Genomic DNA, 25,006 nt, shown 5'->3' on the forward strand with positions numbered 1-25,006 from the left:
TGGTGATGGTGATGGTGCTGGTGCTGGTGCTGGTGCTGGTGCTGGTGATGATGATGATGATGATGATGATGATTCAGATGCCAAAAGCAGTTAGGGGTCAGGGAAACTTTAACTTGGAGTCAGAACATGAAAAATTCCTTCTTTGATGTCCATTCATTTCGTTCTTCTGCCAACGACAAAGTTGCTCCACTCGCGTGACCTGCAGTTCGTCATCTTAATCTCCTCCACAAGAGTTGCCATCGGGCAACGGATTTACCTCCACCGAATCCACCTCCCTCGTCCACCTCCTCCGTCACTGGCCGAAAAAACAATGAAAATTAATGCATTTTGAGCTCAGCGCACAGAGAAATGAAATAATTCTGTATTAGTCGTTGTTGGAACAGCGTGAAAAACAAAGGACAGAAACGAATAGAATCCAGATAAAATGAAATGGAAGGGCACTCAATTCTAGAGCTTCCAAAAAAAAAAAAACACATTCACCTAAAAAACTGAAGATTAGCTACAATAACAATATTCGGGATTGACCCTCGCCAATCGAGTGAAAAGCAACGAGGGGAATCACACATTGTGTCTTCTTTGTTTTTATTTGCCAGCTTATATACATATACTATATGTACTTCCTGGGGATTAAGATATAGGGCACACATGCCATGCCCAAAAGACGTTGGTTGGTTCATAAAAAAAAAAAAAAGAAAAAAATGCAAACATGTGTTATTGATGAGTGATTCCCGGGGGCAGGGAAACCGAGCCGAGCCCACCAAATGAATTATTTAGCCATACGTAAATCTTGCCGTCCACTGGGAACTGCTAATTGTCACACAAAGTAGCTGGCAGCATAGATAAGCTGGAAGCACTTCTACTAAAAACGGGCAAGCTGAAGTAGTTCGTATCCACAGAGCAAATCAAATAAATTAGCAGGGACATTTGATTCACAGATTGTCACCATTTACTCGGTGAGCAGGCAGAAATATTTCGCACATATCCTTCGCAAATCGCTGTTTGCTGTTTGCTGTCTGCTGTCTACTGACTGCTGACTGCAAATGAAATGCTCGAAACCTTGGTCGAAAACATTTTCGATTTGAAGGTTGTTTGCTTAGCGTTTTAAATATGCATGAGTTTGATGGTGTGCTTATGCATACTCACACACACTTTTCGACAGCCGAGAGATACGCACTCAGCCACGCAAGCGAATGCCGCAAGCTCCTTGCGATGAAGTCGGGTCTTCTTGTTTTCAGGTTTTCAGGTCTTCTGGATTTCAGTTCTTCAGTTCTTCACACTCGAATAAATAACGAGTAAGACCGCAATACTCAAAGACCCCGCTCCTAGATTCAACAGATTCAAGAGATTCGAAAGCACTTCCTCTGCTTGTTTAGCAGCATATCTCAATCATGGAGTACATGTACATATGTTGTTTCCAAATGAAACTAAATCAAATGAGAAAGGGTACAAGATTTCACCTTGATGAATTATTCTAATTCCAACACTAGAGGCTCTTAAAGAACTGAATTTCGTGATTAAAGTATGTGAAAGAAGATTTAACAGAAGTGCAATAATAGTATGCATAAATAAGAGGCCCAAAGTCGACTTTAAAGCAGAAGTGACTTAAGCTTGATCCGCTCGCCAAACTGACATTTCATTAGACGCCACTTTGTTTGCCCGCCGGGTGGCAATTTAATAATGACCTAAAAATTCGCACCAATCTCACCACCACCACCAGCAGCACAGCACAGCAGCACCATCGTCTCAGATCAAATGACAAAGACCCAAGTACAAACACCGAAGGACAGCAAACCCTAACCCAAACATAAGACCCCCAATCCAATCCAATCCAACCCAATCACAACCACCTCCTTTCCAGTCTGCCCCATTCTGCTATAAGTAAACCCATCCAAGACAAACAAGATGAGGAGCAGTTGGCCAGATGCTTTTGCACCGTGAGCAGCGGCCTATAGTTTTAATTCAATTGATTGAGCTCAAGTTTTTTGGCCAACAGGCAACGGGCAACGGACAGCCGGCAATCGGCAATCGGCTACTGGCGACACCTTAATTCGGCGCCCAATCTCGTCAAGAGCCGAGACCCGGCACGTAGAAAACTTGCCTCCACAGTCCCAGAACTCGTTAACGAGATTCCTGTACATGGTCCGCTTGTCCCGGTCACATCTGTTTCTGTTTCATTGTCACAGCGACGACGACGACGACGACGGAGACGCTCGATATGGATATGGATGCCGATGTCGGGTGTTTAACCTCAACTAACACCTCTGCCATATCCACTTAGGGTCCAAATTGCAGACCTACACTCGGGAAAACTGCCTGCTGTGTAGTGTAAAAGTGGCACTTAACTAATTTACCCGAGTGCGGTTAGGGGAGGAAGGGCCGAGGAGAGGGCTTTCAATTCAACATTAATAATTTGCCCAAGACGATGATGGTGTTGATGGTGATGATGGGTGGTGGTCGACTGGAATCTTTGCTTATAAAGATGGGCATGTTAACGGGAACGGTTGTGTAGTCGTGTGCATCGGATGTTCAAGTTTTCTTTGAAGTTGGCCAGGCTGATACACATTTTGTACACTGTGCTAAATTCACTACATTCACAGCATGTATCAACGATATTGAATGATGCATTTTGTAGTTTGAAGCATCACTTCTTTGTCTGCAGCCACAGCATCTCATTCGATAACTTCGCACTTGCAAAGATGTCAGCCAAAGGGGTTGGTTAACCACCAGGCCACCCATTCTTCGCACATTCCACCCAATTATCCTGGATCTCCTTCACTGCGCTCTATTTGTCGTCCCAAGAGGCCGTGTTTGTCCACCTCCGCTCCAAGTGGACACAATTTAAATGCCATGTCAATGGCCATTGCATTCGGCATACAAAGCATAAGTCGTGCTGTTTGCAAAACTGCCACAAAGGTCTCAAACAGCACTTAGGGCCTATCAATGCCACGAAGCAGTGGTCTCTGTTCTCTGGTCTCTGGTCTTCTACTCGTATCTTGTAGCTCTTAGCTTGTAGCTTGAATCCACTCGAACTGACTTACTTTTGAATTAGCACTATGAATTGCAAGCGGGTGAAGCGGCGGAAGCAAGAACATTGCACTGTGAGGGCAGAATCTATTTTAATTAGTTTGTATATTTTACTGATTCGCATATCTTAACACATCTCCTGCTCGAATAATCCAACCCGAGCTGCCAGATCCATTTTCGATCTGCTGTTTTCACTGCACATGTTATTGCAATGCGGTTGCAAATGCAACTATTGATATGGCAAGTTTGCAAAACCTTAATTAGTGAATGGTTATAGGCGGCATATCCTTAATTATAAAGCTAAAGCTATGTCTACAATATGTATGTATATAAGGCATTTAATTTAACCACATTTATACCACAAGGTATCGATTTAAAAATAAGACGCATTCAATTACGGGCCGTTTTAAGGCAGCATTTTAGTCACCCCTATGAAGGTACGAACTTTCACAAAATCCCCCTCCTCTTTTATGTGAAATGCTGCTTGCTGTGCGTATTTTTTTGCGGTTTCATTTCGCATTCTCGTGCCAGCATTTTGCCTTTAATAATTATTTATGCACATGTCTGCTGCAGGCTCTTCCTCTCATTGCTCAACTCGACCATTGGACCACCCCCTCCTCGTGAAAAGGGGCAGTTGGGGCACATGGGGCAGTTGGGGCACATGGGGCAGGCTGGCCCACTGTGTCCGCTCGAGTAGCACTAAATCAAATTGTGTGGCTATCAAACATGCAACTAGCCGTTCCCGAGCAACGACAGCATTTCGGACTACACTTGCACAAAACTTCTTCTTTTCTTCTATGGAATTGTAAAGAAACTGTAGGGCTATGTAATGTGATTGGACTCGCGATCAAGGCCATCAAGGCCATTTGCCATTCAGAAAAGGAAAGGCCTTGTTTACTACAAAAAGTTCTTAAATCAGGCACCTATCTCAAAAGCTAGCCAGTTTCCAGGATGTAAATAGTTAAATTAGTTCAATTATTTATAGCTTACATCGAAACTCGTAGTTTGCTGTTCAGCCAAACTTATTACAATAGAGTCATCGCATAGTAAGTGGCCTTGTCTTGAATATACGATTGTTAGCAGCAATTGTTCTATTTTATCCTTGATATATTCTCAAAAGAAATCAGATGATAATTATGCCTACATGTCAATAGAAGTGTTGTTCCTTGAACATAACAAAGCTTTAGTTCCCGAGTTTCTGTGCGAGACTTTTCCCATCTGTATAACTTGGAACCTTTAAATCCGGATTATAGAATGCAGTATGGCATACTATTCAGTTTCAAAATACTGGATTCGAGAACGGTTATAACGATTATCTATCTGCCGTGGCGCATCGGATTATCTGTGCGTGTGGTGCGTGCCCTCGACTTTGCCCCTCACCTCTGCCAGTACTTTTACCTAGGTTTTCGCCTTTGGGATTGTAAATGTATCTGTATCTGTATCTATATCTGTATCTGTATATCTGTATATACGGCATATCGGTTAGCCGTGTTAATATTTGCGTTTTACATTGTGTGCTCACTGTGCTCAGACAGCGATAACGACAACGACGGCCAAGTGAGCAGAATGGAGCAGTTGGGTGGTTCGATGGTTGGTTGGTTGGCTGGTTGGGTGGAGTACTGCAGAAGTGGGGATCGGGATGTGGATGTGGATGTGAATGTGGATGTGGCTGTGGATGTGGCTGTGGATATGGAAGTTGCGTGGCTTTGCTTTGGAGAAGGGGTGAGTGGACGTAGTCGGATACCAAGAAGTGCACATATCTGAAGCTCCCAATATAGATTCCGATACAAATGCAACTACAAATAGTCGGTATCTTTGAACAGTTTTCATGTTTTGTTTGGCTTTTAGTGCCGGCTCAGTTGTTCCCTGCGTCGCACACACACACACACACACACACACATAGATACATTCGCAACACGTACGCAAACGATTTACCAACACAACCCAGCCACACAAGCTTAAACATTACCACAAACACGAGTGTATACGGAAAGTTACAGATGTACGCCCTATATACCTTGATACCAGTTCAAATAGGTTCACGTACGAGCACAGAAATATTATTAAGGAATCGTACAGGAAAAGGCACAAGTTGTCACTTTACGTTTTCCAAACAAACCAACAAATCTAAACTATGATCTGAGCTGGCTTTCATTAAACTACAAACTATACCTACCTTTTATCTAAATATGCTTTCAAAAACTTAATGAATTACAAAGGATACATTTTCCATTATGTCAACATCACGCCCTATCATTGTTACTACAAAAAATTCCAATCTTTTGCGTCAATACAACGTGGCTAAATATTTATTCACCTCAAATACTGTTGCTATTTACTGTCCCAGAACTGATAAGAAAGTGCAATCATTACACACATCAATTGCACGGAAAAAATACTTGCCCGTTTGATTGAGCAAATGCAAATACGACTGCAGTTCAAAGCGCCCTTTGTGCCGGAATCAAACTGCAAATACATGGCCTAAAAGCATTGGCAAACAAACTCGGCCATGTACTCTACTCCCCGCCCCCTTTCCCTGCCACGCCCCTTTTCCTAATGATTTTTTATTAATTTATCTGACTTTGCCATCGCATCTTGTTTGATCGGACATTAATGGCCATTCTGGAGTCAAAAGCTCAGCAAGTATTCGGGCATCTTCTTGGCTTGTTTGTCTTACTAATTTGACTTAAGTGGCAGGATCCTTGTGCTAATTGTTATTCCGATGCATTCTGGACTTCAATATTTCAATATTTACATTCTCATTTTCGTTGCTATTTTCAATTGCATTTCTGGGTTAAATGCTCCCTTTTCATTTGAAATTTTGCCTTCGCCTTCGCCTTTGTCTTTCGACTTAATAAACGTACATTTCAGCGAAATGCCTCGATGGCAAAGGTTAGTAATTATGAATTTGCTCACCTAATTCAAGGTGAAGAATGCTATTTTTGTGGCAAAGAGACAGAAATCTTCATGCACAAAAATGGAATGCAAACAGAGGTTTCGAGTTTTGGGTTTCGTGTTTCGGGTCAAATGTTCCTTAGTCGTTTGGGCATTTTTTGGGTTGCAGTCGAGCTGCAGCGCAATGCTTCTCCAATCACCGAAAATGCATTCCAAATAACTTTGGCCTAAACTTGGACCGATATGCCTCTCGGACGTGTTACGACCACGGCAATGGTGATGCTGATGGTGATGGCGTTGGCGTTGGCGATGGGTTAGAATGGCAAGACTTTGCCATCCCAAAGTTGCTTGCCCTGCCAACGCAGCTCCGAACGGCAGAGCACAGATTTTTTCTTCTTTCTTTTTTTTTCATCCAGTTTAAGCAGAAAATTGCACCTAAAAGAGCGTAGAATAGTTTCCAACACCAACACCATCAGCAACAGCATCAACCACCCATCCACAAACACGCCCATCCCGGCCAGCAGCCCCTCATCATCTGACCCTTGTTCCATCCACCCTTTATCCTCCATCATCCTCCTCCAGCCAGCACCCAGCACCCAGCATCCAGCACCCAGTGGATGCCCCGGCACACCAGCCTCATCTGGTCGAGCTTTGGGATAGTTGGATCGCTGGATAGCTGGATGGCTAGATGGGTAGAATGGGTGGATAACTGAATGGGTAAGAATGGGTAGGAATGGGTAGCTGGCTGGGAAACAACGGAAATTACAAATTGTTGTTTGCTTTGCATTTCACTCGCACCAAACGAGCGACGGATGACAACAACAGCAGCAGTCGAGCAGTTCGTGGAGAACAGAACAGAACACAAAAAGCAAAAGGGGCGCAGAAAGCTAAAAACAAGAGAGCCAAATGCAAATGAAAATAAAAATGAAAATGAAAATACATTGGCCAGAGAGCCAAAGGAAGAAATGTGGAAAATGCTCAGCCTCCTTACCCCTTAGTAGTGCGAGTAGTGCGAGTAGTGCCCTTCCCTGATGTTAGTGCACTTTTCTCGATTTATCCGAGTGCTCATGAAGCTATTAATTTCACGAATTCTTAAATACGTGGATTCAAAATAACGACTCCCAACCACCACCCACCACCTCCCTCCCAAACCCCACAGCCAGCCAGTTTATGCGACGCAGGCGAATTTGGGCAAAGGAAATTGTTTATCCACAAGCCAAAGGGTTTCCACTACAGCAGCATAGAGCTGCCATGCCAAAGAGCAAAGAACTTTTTCAGATACAAGAAACCTATTCAAGTATACATGTAATTAGTGTTATGCATAATTCCTTGGAAATTACCGACACTCTTTTGAGAAAACCCATTAATTAAACATTTTTCATATATTTTAAAACTGATTTCTAGTCCAGTTAGATAAGAAGTAGAAACATTTCTATTTCTATTTTTATTATTTCGATTTAATTTATTAAGCTCTTGGAGTATTTTTGGCCACTGACCTGCTTAACCCCCAAAACCCCCTGTGTTTCTACCCCTCATTTCCCCCTTCCCTTCCGCTTTCCCCCTTTCCTCTGGCGAACAAAAGCTGAGATGGCGGAAGTTCAAACAAAAGAGCAGCAGTCAAAATGCAGGGCTATTTACTTCGGTCATTTTTAGCAAGAGTTTGCCTCAAATGCGTAATTAATGAAATGAGCATTGTTACCCAGCGCCTCCAGACAGATAATGAATAAATTATATCACTCTTATCACGATTTATATAAAACAAATATACTAACATGCTAAAAATATGTAGCGCAAATGAACAATGATGTATGTTGGCATTGGGCAAAAGTGGCGCTTTCAGTTTCCTTTATTTCGATTTAATTTTTTTTCTATTTGCACAGAAATAATGCATATGAAATGGTGTCGCTTTTGTTAAATCGAATGGCCATACATTATGTAGCAAGTTAATCGTTATTGAAATAATTGAACTATACTTTACACATTACTATCAATTATTCAAAATGAAGCACAATTAATGCAAAGTTTCCTGAATGCAACCTTTTAAATTCCATTGTTTACACTGCCCAGGGCGATGACTCCTATAGGTCACAGTGGGGCATCGATATGTGTGCTCGTTCCGTACAAGTCAATATGGGTGTGTGTTCTCTGTGTGTGGAAGTGTGTGTATTTGTTTACATGTATCGAGTTGCATGCACACTGTACCTACAAACAACATTCATAAACTCGTACATCTTAAAGTGAGGTCTGCAGTCAATTTAGATAAACAATTATGAGCACAATTGTGCCAGAGCCGCCTGTTCCCCGCTTCCCGCTCCCCGCTCCACGATCCCCGCCAGCAATTCTTTCGGCGCAGCGGCACCCGTTCACTTCATTTGACCCACCATCAAGTGGAGTGCAGTGGAGTGGAGTGGCGAAGTGGAGTCGAGTGGTGCCACCAAGAAGCGGAATACGCCGTAAACAATGCAACGTTGAGTCAGAATGCCAAGCAAAAGTACAATTTTCTCATTTCTTTCCTTTTTTTTAATTTTTTTTTTTTCTGTGTGAGTTGTGAGTGGCGCGTTGCGGAGCCAACGAAAAATAACAATCAGAGCGATAATAAAGCCAGCGCAGGGAAAGTGTATACATGTACAAACGAACATACAAATATACCAAAAATGCATAAATTATTCCCTTTCTGTGAGCGGTGAGCATCTTGTGTACAAGATGCCGAGCAACAGCATTTAGGAATTTTAATTGGGCTCCAATAGTAAGCAAACAGAACGGAAAACACAAGGGTATATGTGACCAGAAACTGGGCGGGGATACCAATGGTCTACTGTACTGTTTATATTCGGATTGGGCACTTAATGCGATGCCTTCTTTGCTAAGCCTCAATAGAACATAGATCACGATGTATACATTTCTAGGGATAATTACGTCAAGTACTATCGCCTATTTATAGTCACCACTCCTTTTTACGTGGCTATGTACTTCTTACTTTCCGGAATGCGGAAAAGTACAAGGGCTCCCCACTTCAGCTGCAATGTGATGTGTCAATCTCACCTGGAAAGAGATAAAAATATGGATTTTATCAATAAAATAAAACGCAATAATCGTAATACAAATAATTAATTAGCGAACAAAATATGCTAGGCCATCAGTTCCATATTCTAAATGTGGTTACTGACATATTCTCAACATAATCACATTAGTGTGGTGTTATTAGTTTGCAATTATTCCTTTAACACAATTTATAAACTATTAGAACTCCAACTATTGATTTATAAACTATTAGACATCCAACTATTGATTTATAAACTATTAGAAATCCAACTATTGTTTTATAAACTATTAGAAATCCAACTATTGTTTTATAAACTTTTATAAATCCAACTATTGATTTATAAACTATTATAAATCCAACTATTGACATAACTTGATTTGATCCTCAATCGAATGCGCACTTTTCGTGAATCGAAGTAGTTAAAGGTCGATAAAATAATTATTTGCTTAAGTATTTCGAGAGGCTACCCATTAAACGTGATGTTAAAATCGTGACTGACGTCCAAGAATACTTAATTTGAACAAAATGGCAGACTTGAATATTTAGTCTCTGTAAAAATAAAGTTTTCAGCTCCATGGCGAGCAGTAGAAACTGAATCAATTCATCACCCAGTCGGGAGAAGTGTGACTTTAAGACCTTTGATCGCCGAACAAATTGAAAGGAGCTTCGAAGGGATAAAGGAATGCTGCTGCTGTTGCTGCTAGTGCAATTCAATTTAAAAATTCTGCGGCTAGCATCATTAATTACGTCACCGTCGCGACGTCACCGGCCAACCGGCGAAGAAGGAAGAAAGTGAGGCGTGAACAAACGAATGAATTAATGAATGAATGAATCGGGGAAACGAATAAACCCGTTCCCTGTACACTTGAATAACTGCGAAGAATTAAGCACGCCGGTAAGTGGAAGCATGTACGCTCTACCCTAGACTGCATACACGCGCCCACGTGTGGAGCCAGCCACATGCACTGGGAGAAAAGAGTGGGCAATTTCAATTTCAAACAAAAATGTATAAATTCATTTTATAAATAATTGAATTATCTCATGATAATTCATGGGAAACAAGCACACCTTGATAATATAGCAATGATGCAGCGTTGAATGTTGAAAGTTTTCGATGTGGGGAAAATCAAACTGTGTAGGTATTAGGTCGGAATATAAAAATAGTTGTATTTCAATAGTAACATTTAGCGGCAAATGAAAGAGATTTTGAACATGTGTGGAAACTTGAACATGGACCACAATTTGAATTCAACAGTTTTCGGTTTTCATACCAACTGAATTTCATACCAAGTTTGCAAAGGAATGCAGTTTCTATGCAATAAACATCCAACAATATATTCCAGAAAATAAACTTTAAAATATGTAGAAAAATGTTTGCAATTCAGTGGGGATTAAAACTCAACCTATTTGAATGCTGAGATTATTCGTAGCGAAAGAGAAGAGCAGAAAGCATATCGTTTTGATATTACCCACTCAAATACCCATTTGACCCGCGTATATCAAATATCGATGCCGTTGCCTCGATATCGTGCTGTTTGTTTTTATTCGTGTAGAATTAAGAATTCTCCTCTGGTGCAATTTTAAGCACGTGCTGCCAGCCATTTCCCGGTGCCTCCATCACCATCACCACCGCCACCGCCACCTCCTCCTCCACCTCCTCCGATTACATGGCTTCCATGGCCGCCTGGCACGCCGTCGTGCTCCACGGACCGCGGTCGAAAGCGGAGATGCACAAGGAAACAACAAAGGCAAGAAGTCCGTCTCAGTCCGTCGCAGTCCGTCCAGTTTGACCAATCCGTCCCGCAATCAAACAGGCAAGCAAATATCAATGCGAAATTTAATTAAAGCAATCCGACGGTGGGTTATACAAGGCTTTCGGGCCCTTGGAGCAGTTTCCGTACGAATTGCCGGCGCTAGTATCAATGACATCGATTGGTAAATTAGCTACCAGGCAACGAGGAGGCCCCTCGACCCCTCGACCCACCAAACCGCCAATCCGCCAATCTACCAATCTACCAATCCACCAATACTCCTGCCAGTCAGTCATTACACGTAGCGCTCATTTAAATAAATTTATATGTGCTATCGTATTTCTTCTGGCTCAGCTACATTTTATGGCATTTTTCCTTCCATTTGCCTTCCTGCCCTCCTGATATCCACAGTCTTTTTGCTTTTTTTGCGCCTATCGATTCGGAAAGCAGGTCGCGACACATTGCTCGGCTCATTTGAGGCGCATTGCGATGTTTTTGCAGTAGCGTCAAAATACTTATCTTAATCGCTTTCCACCCCTCCGCCGATTTTGGCCAAAAGCCTGGATATCCAAAAGCCAGCGACGAATGCATAACGCATAACGTATAACGCTTTTATTAACACATTAATTATATATATATCGATTTGACTCTACTTTGATTTCTCCTTCACTTTCGTGATCTTCACGACAACTTTGTTTGCCATTTGTGACGCTCGACTATTAATAAGCCATAATGTGGAAATGAGCCAATAATAAAATGATAACAATCAATCGAGAAACACATGAATTTACCAATGTGGAAAGCCACAAAGAACATTTCGTTTCTGGCATTCCTTCCAATTAATATTTTGCGCAAATGTCTCTTCTGATGATTATTTTCTTGAGAGTGGAAAATAAAAAATAAAAAATACAAACGAATCTAAATTAAATTCTACATAGTAAAAAGTAAAAAGTTGTTCTAAATCAGTTGAGAGAGACTCAAAAACTTGCGCCATTGGAAGCAGACTGTCAGAGTCCATAGCATTCTGATGTCCAATATCAATCCAATTAAAACTAAAAGTTTAGTTCAAAAGTAGCTTTCAAACTGGCAACTCATTTATGAAAATTTCTATTCCACCAGCTGCTTTTCCATCGTGCAAACTGATGCTGTGTGGAAAACGCGTCAAAAAGCATATTGTTCGTAGCAGCAAAATTCTTTATATCATTCATGGCTTCAATCTCTTGACGATGATGACCTCCTGCAGAACTGTGGAATGCTGTACAGATTTTGTTTGCCAGCAGATCTCAAAGCCTGGGTTCGGTTCCTACATCAACCTTTTACAAGGCTCATGGCTCCTTCATGCCCTTCATCCAACATCTAACATCCAACCATCCAAGCCACCTTCTCCTCCTCCTCCTCCAACCGCCCGGTTGTCTGTCAAAGATTTATTTTGTGCAGCAAACGTGAGCAAAACGTACGTAGTACTCGACTCAAATTTATGTATGCAATACGCATTTGGAGCTTTGTGGTCCCAATTCCAAAAGCCCTTCAATATGCCACTCGCCACTCGGCGCTCAACGCTCGGCGCCCCACAAAAGCCCACAACACCTCAGGCATCCAGTCACCCAGTCATCCCCAGCCATCCAGTCACCCAGTCATACAAGTCATACCAAGCCATACCAAGCCATACCAACCCATAGCATCCCATCCCATCCACATCCCATCCAGTCGACATGTCAGCGTTGATTATGGCCCAAGGCGACTTAAGATAAGCATCAAGCTGCGAAAAATGTTATAACTATTAGACACAAAGCAAAGCGACTGGTAAAACAAAAAAAAAAACAAAAAAAAAAAGAGAAAAAAAAGAGTGATGGCTGTGTGCTGACAAACAAACACACTTGGTAAAATCGCTTTTTGTACTCGTAGCCAGGGAATTTTTATGACCAAAGGCTCTACTCGGCACCTTAAATAAACTGTTCGATTTGACCAGAAATTCGCCATCGGTATTTATATATTCGCCATACACTCACCCATTATCTGGTGGTTTATATATATATATATATATATATATATATATATGTAGGAAGAGAGAGATTCGTGGTTTTTTCGCATAAAGTATAATAATATTTATGTGTTGATCGCATGAAATGTGCTGTATAAATTTATCCAAGCGCCAGTTCGGTGCATTTGCTTTCTTTTTATGGTCATAAAATAAAACTGAAGGGGCGGGCGGATGAGCAAGTGGGCAGGTGGTGCTATCGGTGGTGCTAGTGCTGCTGCTGCTGTTAAAGAAGATTCCTTTCGGGTGCCAGGCAGTCAACCAACCAGGCAGAGATTCCCGTTCCGTGCGTTTATTGCAAACTGTCACAATATTTCGAAGGAGCGAGTGCCTAAGAAAAATTGACAGGAAATAGTAAATGGAAATGCGAATGCGAAAGCGAAGGCGAATGTCACAGGCACAGTGTTCGTGATCTGAAGCGAGTGGTGCAAATGGTGGCACAGCACACTCAGTGGTTCTATCTATCTATCTATCTGACCCAGAACCCAGAACCCAGAAGCTGCTCGAATAATCTCATTCGCCACCGAACCGTACCGTACCGCACCGATAAAGTGATGATAGAATGCCAAATTCATGGAAATTTGCCAGCGCAGCCTGAGTTTTCCTTGCTGGCGTCACATTTTCTGCGGTAACCCACCCAAACTCCACTCCATCCTCGGCAATCCGGCAATCCGGTAAAAAGGTCATCGAACGCACGCTGTGATATGATATGTTGGTGGTGATATGGTTGGTAATCCGTAATACTGTTTGTGGTCAGTGGAATTTGGCCGGAAAGATTTGCATTTACCTGCGCTAATAAAATGAATTTGGTTCGCGCCAAAATAAAAAACAAAAGAAAACCAAATATATAATTTAATCAGCTTTGCTAGTTAAGTTGATTCAACTATGCATAGTGGGCAAAAACCCACTACAAATATCGATATTAATCTTTTAGACACAAAGAAAACGAAAGCAAATAGTTTTTCAGAGTTATGTGCGCTGCAAATGGGAAAATGAAATGCACGCACTTTTTAGTTTTAGCTCAGTATTTGGGCAAACAAAATCGCTGGCAACGCAAATAAATGCAAATACAACGAGTACTTGGCCCTAAGGGCAGCCTTTAGAAAAGTATTACATTTCTCCCATTCGCATTTATTAATTTTATTTGTTAGCCAAAACCAACTGTTATTGGTTTGCTTGTTTGCCAATGAAAATGTTTCGATAGGCAAATATTGCTACATAAATACGCTATTATTAGTATTTCTATTAGAAAGTCACGGTAACTTGTTAATTGACTTATTTCTTATTTGTATTCGAGTATGTACGCGAGTATTATAATAATGGAATTTTTTAACAAATCCATTGAAAAGCGGCAGATTAAATGCACTTACAAATTGTACAAATACAATTTAAATGTAACCACATTGGTTTCCGTTATTAAAAAGTATCCAGATGCATTGTTATTATTGCACAAGTGGGGTCAAAAGCACCAGTGCCGACAAAGCTGATTAAATTATAATATTTCATAGGCAAAATACCGTGGATAAACATTGCCAAATGACCGACACTTGATGCATTTTGGCGGTGTATTCAACTGGAAAATATATGATATATTGTTAATAACACCAAAGCTAAACCATAATTAACCAGATATTTGAGGTGAGAAACTAAAAATCGTGTGCGATTAGGGGGTATTCTCCAGTTTGGCACATCCGATGGCAGTCTTCTTTTCGTGTCCCCCTTTTGTGAGCAAGTGAGTCCTTGGGTTTTGCACCGGAATCTGGCAACTTGTCTCCGGAGATGGGTATCCAAACCGGTGGAAGTCGATGGCACTTGGTTGTGCCAAAGAGGAAAAGAGGCTGATGCTGATGTGGATGTGAATGTGGATGTGGAACCTGAAATGGTGTTGCTGAAATGGTGTTGCTGTGGCAAGTTGAAGTTCGTGTATGCGTTTTGTGTTCGAAAATAAACGGAAGCCATAATAATGAGATTTATCTTTGGATTCCCCAACAGTTCAACCTGCAGCGGCTGGATAGTAGGAGACTACTACAAAATGGCACTCTTAGAGGGGCGAAACGCCCATCGTTAAAAACGTATATTTTCCCCAAACAAGGATGCAAAAAATAAAGGGAAAACAGCGAAGAAACTGTGCGGTTGCTTGGAGTTTGGAAGTTGGGTTACCAAGGGATTTCGGAGCCACACAGCACGGCATATATGCCTATTATAATTTTGTGCGCATAAAACTCAAATATTTCTGTTTCGCCACCAGACCAGTTGTTGTGTTTAGCCTTCCGCCACCAGCAAAAAAAGAACAACAAAATAACGAAAAAAAAAAAAAGAAGAACCAATAAACAACATTTAACATATGTGGGATACGAACGGTTATTTTTAATAATAGACTTAAAAGAATTTAATACTTAGAGTCGTGCCCGGAGCAAGCAATTTCCTCAATCGCTGAACCAGGCTAAATCGATGATTCTGTGCCGTTCACATGCAAACACAAACAAACAAACACTCAGTACCTTGGCTTAAAAGGCTGAATATACATAAACTCCTTAATGAGCTGCTAAAAAGTTTCGTGCTCCCAAAAGTCAGTGTATAAAATCCAATTGCTTTTGGTTTAATTGCCCCTGCTGACATCCCTTTGTATTTTGTATTTTTTTCACGTGTTCGCGTACAGCTAATTATGTTTTTGTCTGGATTGTGTCAATAAAACGTTAATGAAATTTACGCACTGAAAGTATTAACTTCTTCGTTTGGGGCTCCCTGAACCGATGGTCAGTGCCAATACGAGGGTATTTCTAATGCCTGGGCGGCAAACATTACATTTGATTGTTATTTTTCTCAGCGCCCAGTGCCCAAACAGAAATGAAATCCGTAGCAGGCGCAGGCAGGCCTACAAGAACCGAATTCAAAACTGGAAAAGCAAAAGGGCGAAGGAGCTAAAATAAAATACAAAATACAAAAAACAAAAAAAAAAAAAAACCAAAGGCAGAGCGGAGCAAAACAAAAGAAATGACTGCCGTTGTTTGGACTGCATACAAATTTCGCATTAGCCCCGGCAAACCATTTCCCCAGCTCCAAAGCTCCACAGCTACCCAGCTCCCCAGTTCACGAGCTCCGGGGGTAATGGAGTTCCGCTTTCATCTGACTTCGGCTCCGTTTTGTAATGGCCCACATATATAGCATATATATTGGGTGTTGGATGGGTGGTTGGGTGGTTGGGTGGTTGGGGCGGCTGCCAGACGTTCATTTGCCCATTCATTCGGCGCTCATTCATACTTCAATTTGGTTTGGACCTTTATATAAAATTTCATTAATTTCCAATCGCCTGGCGCGGTTTGCATTATGAACTGGGCGAAGGCAACAACCACCTTCTGTGCATCATATTTTCCCTGTTTTCTTCTTTATTTTTTCCCATCATGTATACAATATACCATATATACAATATACAACATATATAGTATATTTACATAGTGGAATGTGCAGCCACAGCCATCCACCCCCAACGGCCACTCACCCTAACACTCACTGAGACATCTTGACGACGCATTTCGGTCTGTTTCCCTCATATCGAGGGCTCAATGTGCTTGCTGCATTCTGTACACAATATGTGGGAAGGAAGACGAGTGTTTCGTTTGCAACCCCATGATGTCCATACAATTCAATCGTGAAATGTACTTTCAATGTGCGTAGAGAAATGTCTTCCTGCTGCTTTCACTTTCTCGGTTTTCATATTTTTCATTTAGTTTTCAAAAAAAAAATGTTTACAAATTATTATGCACATTTATATTGAACGTATTTATATACATATATTCACTTGAACAATTTTCGAAGCAACTTGTAGGTCACATTTTTTCATTTTTTTTCTTTTTCCCAATGCGTGTGTGCTCATTGGGGTAATAGTAGTATAAGAGTGTGGTAAGGAGTATTTAAGCCCTGCCATCTGTGCGCCACCTTGACATCTGTTCACCGCAGTTGATTATTTCTCCACCCATGACCTTTCCCCTTTGAGCAAGACATATATATTGTAATTTTTCTTCTCTATTTAATTTTAGGGGTTCTTTCCCCGCCCCGAGAAAGCACACCTAAACCCAACATCCACACCCCATACCCGCACTCATTTCCGTTTAAGTTTCTCAGTTTCTCAGTTTCTTGGGAAACCGTGGGGCAACGTCTAGCAACATTTTGGCTCTTAAGAGGCGAAAGTCCCACGACTTGATCCGCATCCTCCCATCCTGCGAAATGTTTTCGTGGCAAGAAAGCTTGTTGCTTTGGCCCGAAAGTGCCATACTTCTCGACCTGGTTCTAAACAACATTTTCTTAGCCACTTGGCTAGCTCTCCGACCGTTCAATAATCTCGATTTAGCAGGCACATCACGTAATTCTAATTTAAAAATTACAAGCCTTGCTTGGCAGCCGGTATCATGGTATCATGCATTTGATAAGGCCCCATCGCATATGCATGCATGTATGTTTTCTGGCCTACAAATATATACATATACATATAAACTGGTTGGATTAGCGCCGTTTATTACCTGGAAACACATGGGCGTTTGCTAATCCCCAAAAGTTTATGCGCGACGAGTATTTTCTAAAGCAACTATCATATTCCTTATAAAACAGGCAAAAAACAATTGCTTAAAGTTAAGGTTAAATCTGTAAGTGTTTAAATTTGAATTTAGAATATATTTACCTTTATAATTATTTGACTCCAATCATCAGCAAGTCTTAAACTTCATCGGCGTTTAAAAAGTGTATATGGGAAACATGAACTATGACCCCAAAGGTAGTCTGAAAACAAATGAAATAGGGAAATCTTTAAAATTATGATTACATAAGTATATACATATGCACATAACATGGTATGTTTTTTTCCAACACACCCACTACAATTAACCATTTTCAGTTCTCCAGTAGCAGGTGCAAAAGGCGCTTTTTCGCGCACATTCGAACTCCAAAAGGCACATCCTCATTTCACGCAGTGAATCCACGAAAGCACTCACAGTTGTTGGTGGCACTTCTTTCGGTAATGTAGCGAATGCCAAGCCCTAATTAGAACACTAGGTATTTGGGTTCCTGTTTTTTTTTTTTGTGTTTTTTTTTTTTTTGGTTTTTTTTTTTTGCGCCCAGCACTTGCATTCAATTAGTTTCGAGCGACTAACGAAACTTGAAGAGCAAGTTGTTGCTCTGGGTTAAATGATGGTGGATGGTAGATGGTAGGAAATACTCGTATTCGTATTCACATGAAAACGAAACATCAGCACTCTTGGAGTGCATTTTAGCTGGAATAATAAATCATTCCACCTGTTGGTAATTACACACGATGGCGTTGACATGCATGTGGCATATGCACACTGCTCATTGATATAAATACATATAAATACTTCAAATATGGTTTCGCTTCTTAAAGCACGTGAGTTGCTCGGCAAGCGACTTAACTATTGACATTCGTATGGAAATTAAGACATTAACCATATAATGGTTTACCGCCACAAAAGGTAAAAGCACATAAATTATTTTATCCATTTTGTATTTAACGATTATTTGAGTACTTTGCGACACCCGCATGATTGCGACGTTATTACAGGAAAGTGACTTGTAAATGAGCAAGTATTATGATAAGTATTAATACACAGCCCATCTATGGTACACCCCCCATCCATTAATATCGCTTCCGTAAACTTTAACTTTGTTGAGATGAGTTAAAAACGCGTCGATTATGAGATTTGCCAGCGATGGGCAGAGATGAGTTAAATGAGCTGACGAACAGGGGCGAAAAAAATTTAATTTCACTTAAATCTTTCTTTCAATTAAAAGTTTTAATTGATTTTCCGTATATTCATTCACGCACACATGCACACATTGTGTGTGCGTGTCCGACATCGCGTGTGTGTACGACACGCGTGTGTGTAAGAGGCGCTTGACTCTGTGTGTGTATGTGTAAATGAAGTTCGCGATACCTGCAGTCCGTAATTAATAATAAATACAGGAGTGAGGTGTGGGAAAAGTTAGTTTAAGACACTTTTTTACAGATGTAGTACAAGCAAAAGTGTTTCGTGGTCTAGTCAAGCGATTATGACGACATAAGTTCTTAACACAATGGATTCTACTGCAAAGTCAGAAGTTCGTCAGCACACATTTATACATTAGATTATATGGACAAGAAAAAGTTTATAAATAATAAATTTATAAATTATTGCAATCACTTGGAATGTTACTGATAGCTCGCAATTTTATTTGTTTAAATCGAAAGACTTATCATCGAAACTATTATAAAATATTGTATGTAGCCGATGGTTTTTGCAAGTGTGGAATGCCAACAAACAGATTTGTATGAGAGTACACTTGGAGTAACCTCTCTAATGCTTGTTGCTATACTACATGTTCGCTATATCGAACATGTGCGAAGCAACAGCAAAACATAAATATGCTTATTGTATACTAATCAATTTGAAAATGCTTTAGACAATAGGAAGAACCAGTCTTATTTGCCACTTTACAAACAGAAATCCGGCCAGCCTGAAACGAAAAGAACGTCCTCACAACTTCTCCGAGTGCACGGCTCTAGAATCAAACATGTTCGAAGCAGCTGAATCGAACCTAACATCTCCGCAGTGAACTTCGAACTCCAGCCGCGTATGAGCTGATCATGAGAAGCCGAGACCCAAAAGAGAGAGACGAAGGAGAGCACGAAGACAGAGAGCGAATGGAGGGCATAAAAGGAGTAAACAATGATGAAGAACGCCACAAAGAGGAGCCCAGCACAGCGAGCAGAGGGTAAACTGAAACTTATTTATGAGTTTTAAGAAGTAGAAGTAAATGGTAAATGGCGTAGGCGCTAAAGAACAATACGCTCGCAAAACAAGCAAAACAAGCAAATCAAGCAAACACACTGAACACCACAAAACAGTCCGATAATGAAGCCGAAATAATGCAAAAACCACACACAATAGTTGAGTCGAGCATGAGAGTACGAAAATAAACCATATTGTGCCAAGGTAAATGTTAAATGACGTAGTAGCATGTAGATATAAAAAGTGCAGACTGGGGAACCCCCTTTCCGTAATTTAGGCGCAAAACAGTCTCACCTTTGGCAGAGTGAATGAAATGCTTTCATAAATCGCTATTTACATACATATATACATATGTACATACATACATATGAATATATTTGCTTTATTTTGTAACGACTTATCGCCTTTATTGAGCTTCGACTGCAGTTTTTCCCTTCCATATTTATTTATACCGTGCCATTTATCTACTTTCAGAACTGATAGACCAGTTTACCTACATAGATAACTTAAATGCACACAGCGGCATGGAAAAGTCGACTTCTTTATGTCGATGATTATGATGCGCTTACAATAAAAGCATTGTTTAACAATTTGCTCGAATTCTGGTTAAAATGCAACAGCTTTAAAGTGCAAACATTACAATCTAAATTTTTGCATTTAGGGCGCAGTAAAGTACCTAATAAATGTTATGAATTATTCAATTGACTGCCAGCTGTGCGCTTTGCTAACTTAACAATACTTCTTTGTTGTTGGCCATAATTAACTTTATGCGAATAAATAAAACTTAATCCAAAGGTTTTGTAAAAAATCGATTCTGATATTAACACACCAAAAACAAAAAGATATTGACTGTCAACTGACACTGGCACTTTTAAACTACTTGAAATTTATTATCTACTTTTCTTTTAGGTTTCCTTAGGTTGAAGATTATAAACCTATAGATTGATAACTTTATAGTACGCTTTAACGCTGGTTTGTGATTATTGAGTAACTTTAAAATAAACATTTCGTACGATTTATTTTAATTTAAAAGACATCATCAATCAATGCCAATTCTGGCAAAGACAAATTTGACCCTTTTTACCGCGCACCACCAGTTTTCCACCATTTTTCCAAGCGCATTGTTCTCCTTTTAAAAAGGGTTTGTGTTTTTTTTTTCGCGGGCGTAAAATTTGATTTCCAATTAGCCAAACACAAGGGGAGGGAAAAATCAGCGCTGGAAAAAACGCTGGCTTTTGTTGTGCAGTGTAGCATGGTACACACCGCCTTCCTGAGATATCTTTTTCACACATTTTTCGGGGCAGACATTCTGCACGTTTTGCGCATTATTTCGATTTGAAGTGATTCATTCATGTTCAAAATGCTGCTCACATGCGTTTTCAAAAAACTTGTCAATCGGCCGATAAGTGTTAACTTACCAAGATACATACAAGATGACGCATCCTGCGCAAAACAAAAAAAAAAACAAAAATACAGCACTTTTGTGCTTTTTAGATGCCATCTTGCTGCAAATGCTATTCTGCAAGATATCTACCCTTCTGGGAAAGATGAAAAAATACAGTTTCGCTGACCAAAAGTTCTGGCCACTACATACATACAATGTATTTCTGGGTTCTGACTGAGGAAGCTGGCTCGGTTTGGTTTTAGACTATTATTATCGCGTGGTTTCGATCAGGAAGCCGAAAAAGATGGCCAAGCTGTACTGCCTTAATGCCAAAAGCAAACAGTAACACAGTAACAACCACAGGCAATCCTTCATCTGCAACACAGCAGTGGTGGTTTAAACTTCGGTTTTCTCAGCATCTTTCTTCTTTTTCCCCCATAGCTTTTTTTCATCTTTTTTTCGCTTTGTGCTTGGCCCCAACTTTATTTGAAACTCCAACTCCATCTCCAGCTCCAACTCCAGCTCCACAGAGCTCTGCCTTTCCGCTTGGGCCATAATTGTTGTCAAAACGAGTTTTCGATGAAGTGGTTGCTCTGGTTGTTGTTGTTGTTGTTGCTGGTACTACTTGTTCCTGTTGTTGTTGCTTTTGCTGTAGAAGTGACCGTTGCTGTTTCCAATCTTGTTGTTGTTGCTGTTCTTGTTGTTCTTGTTGTTGTTGTTGGTGGTGGTGCACGTTAGTCTTAACTACAGCTAACCCAAACTCCGAAATCTAACTCAACGTTAACTCGAGCATGTAGAGACCAGAAAAAGAAAAGATCGCATTCGTCGCAGGCCTCGACTACGCTATACCCACTAATTAGGAGACTTTTAAAGGAAATCAAACGGGCGGTCATTTTGACATTACAGCTAATCATAACTAACCCAATCTTAACATTTACTCGCATGTAGAGACCAGAACAGATCGCATTTACCGCACGCCTCGCCTATTACATACCCACTTACTGCGAGGATTTTACACAAAACCCATTAAATGCTAAATCCAATATGAATAACTACACATACGAAATTCCGCTAGTTTGATAGACTCCAATAATTATTTCGAAAATGTCCATTGAAAGACTGTTTGTCATTGCCCTGGGAAACTCTGCGGCATTTCACGAGGAGCACTTGGTGTTGTTATCCATCTTCTGCAGTGGAACAGTGACTTGGCTTAAAGTCCAGTCCAAACGGTATGGATATTGAGCGCAACATGGGAAGCTTATGTGTGAAATGTGTGTGGAATGGCTTGGTTCACATGTACACATGCCACAAGACTGCTGATGCATCGTTTATCAACAACAGCTTTTTGGTGACTTCCCATGTTGACTTATGCACAAACATACATAGGTCCTATTCCAATTCGAAATCAATGACCTTAAATGTACTCTACTCGTTTGATATTTTCCGTTTGCTGATGTTATTTTCCCTGGGTTGTCTACGAATATTTAGATAACGTCTTTGTCAAGTGCCGTCGGTGGAAAAAATGCGGGAACAATTACAGGCAAGCAATGTTTAAACAATTTCCGACTCTACTTTCGGGTCATTGTCTTGATAAAATCGAGCTTTATCAAAAGTTTGCCAGTTTGCCAGTTCTCCCAGGCCAATTGTACTTTTGACTGTACAATTTTGAGGTAGTTTTAATGAACTTCGGATTCGTCGCTTCTGCAGTCGACTGACAGTCCAACCACAAAATTACCACCGGCATGTTTGCCCCTGGCAGCCCAAAATTCAGCTTAAGCCACACGCAAATCGCATCTGAAACTTCGTCTCGTCAGCAATTTGAAGGTGATAATCCCTATTGAGGTCCTTTTTGCTAAACGTTATTTGTGAGTTCCCTAATATACTTATGCGGGCTCTCCTTGGATAAACTTCAATGACATTCCTTTAGATTGAAGTCAGCACTCGGTGTACCACAAGAAACAGATATAAGATAGTATAAGATGTTTAGAAATACCTAGTTTATTTGAGAAAAAAAAAACTCCTTTCAATTTCCTACATGTTTGCATAAAACCCTAATTGTTATAAATTCTTATTTATTTATATTTATATTTATATTTAAGAGCAATCACTAAATGCGTCCTATAAAATTGTATCTATAAGATTCTTAGAGCTGTAAAACTACTTGACTTATCTATTCTTTCAAGTGCTTCTGGAATGGAATGTCTCACATGTTTGTCTTAGGACAATTTTGGTTATTGGTTCTTGTAGAAAATGAAAAACAATAATGGATAGTTTAAATAATTGCTTTCAATAAAATTGTGCGTGATCGTTTTTGTGGCAACTGTACATATGAATATGAATTTCTGAAATTGTTTGTGTTTAATTCAAGTGTTTTTGAGAAACAATAAAGTATAGAATTCTGCACCGCTTTTCTATGATAATTAATGGGAAGGGTAAGGAATTTTTTCTTTCAGAGATGAAGTGGAAATTCTATTTTCGTCGTAAGAAAATCATAATACGCATTCCCTAAATCGAAAAATTCCATTTCTGTCATATTTCATTTGGGTTGTAGTAAAAAAGGCGCCCCAAAATAAAATCCATAATCACATTACACCATTTAAAAACCATAAAACTCAGGGTAGTAAAATTAAATTTTTACTATACAAAATTATGACTGAAACTAGAGTGATAAACTAAAGCAATAAACAATTGTTTTATACACTGTGTTGAGTATACAGTTTAAAATGTATAACATTTAGATTTCTCATAATCTTAGATGGTATATGAAATCCATTTCCGTCTTAATCATGATGAAACGAGGAAAAACATAGGTTTCTAACGTTTTGAATTTGACCTTTAGTGCATATAAGCCAGCAAAAAACTTTGAGCAAGGGTATATCCAATTGCTTTTCAAGTCTTATTGGCACTTTTTCTTCGTGTCTCACTTTCTGGGCCGCAATATTCGCATCTTAGCTGGCTTTCCTGCGTGCTAATCGCTTTGTTTGTGCTTTTCCCTGTTTTCCCTGCCTTCCCGCTCCTTTTTCGCTCCTTTTGCCTGCAGTTCTTATTGGCCCGAGGATAAATTCATGAAAACAAAAAAGTGCCCCGCCAAAAACACCAACTCACACACGCACGCACCTACCAATACCAAGGTAATCGCACCCGCAGAAACACGCACACTTTGACAGTACCACTGGCGGCTAACTGTACTGCATGGACACAAGAAAAAACCAGCAAGAAAGGAAGCCAGCTTCTGCAAACCGAAGCCTATATACCCTTGCCGTAATACAAAAACCTGGTGTATACCGAATAGGAACACTATGATCAAAAACAATGTATCAATTATGTATTTCTAGCTTATTACTTTTAGATCATTTTCTGATTGTTTCTATGCCAGCTACATGATATAATCGTTTGATTTTGATCAAAACAAGACCGAAATGATATACATATTGTATTTAAACTGGAGTACACTGATAAAAAATAAAACGCAGATCGCCTTAAAACTGTAATAGAGATCAAGTATACTGAACAAGAATTATCTATACTTTACATACAGAAATCAATGTACCGTCTGCAAGGGTATAAAACCTGAAATTAAAGCAAAAAAAATTAAGTTTCTCTTCTGTTCGCTGTCTTCTAATTTCTGTTCGTGCTTTTGTTCTGCTCTTGTTTTGTTTTGTTCTACGTTTGTTTGTTTGTTTTTCATTCTTTCTTAATTTTTGGCAACGTCAATTACACGCGAAACTTCTTGCCTGAGTGCTTAACCCTTGGCAGGGCGCGCAGGTAGCGCGCGCTCGCTCGTATTAACCCTCCAGCGGGGCACGCACACACACGTCTGTTGTTAAAGACTATGGATATAGAAATATGGTTGCAAATTAAAGATCATATTGCATATTAGCCACCAATTTGTCAGAGGATCAGTGCAGTCTGGCCAAACAGAATTGAGTTCAGTGGGAAAATCACCGATCTCCGGGCAGATGATTCGTTACTTTAGTTTTTGGGGTTAATGGCTTTTAAACTGCACACCGCACTTTACGTACACGTACATATGTATGTGTATATACACACATATATATAAGATGTATGTTTTCTTTCTTTCTTTGCCTTTCCCTT

General features: G+C 40.2%; 1 protein-coding gene across 5 annotated transcripts in view; it reads right to left on the minus strand.

Annotated features, from left to right (window-relative positions):
• LOC26535979 overlaps nucleotides 1-25,006 on the minus strand; it is a 174,563-nt gene that overhangs the window by 85,702 nt on the left and 63,855 nt on the right. For all 5 annotated transcript variants that reach the window (XM_039370156.1, XM_039370157.2, XM_039370158.1 and 2 more), the window contains one exon: nucleotides 17,427-17,524. The gene's annotated coding sequence lies outside the window, so the exon portion shown is untranslated. The remainder of the gene's footprint in view (nucleotides 1-17,426; nucleotides 17,525-25,006) is intronic.

This window comes from Drosophila yakuba, chromosome X (assembly GCF_016746365.2).
Source record: "Drosophila yakuba strain Tai18E2 chromosome X, Prin_Dyak_Tai18E2_2.1, whole genome shotgun sequence".
NCBI classification, from domain to species: Eukaryota; Metazoa; Arthropoda; class Insecta; order Diptera; family Drosophilidae; genus Drosophila; species Drosophila yakuba.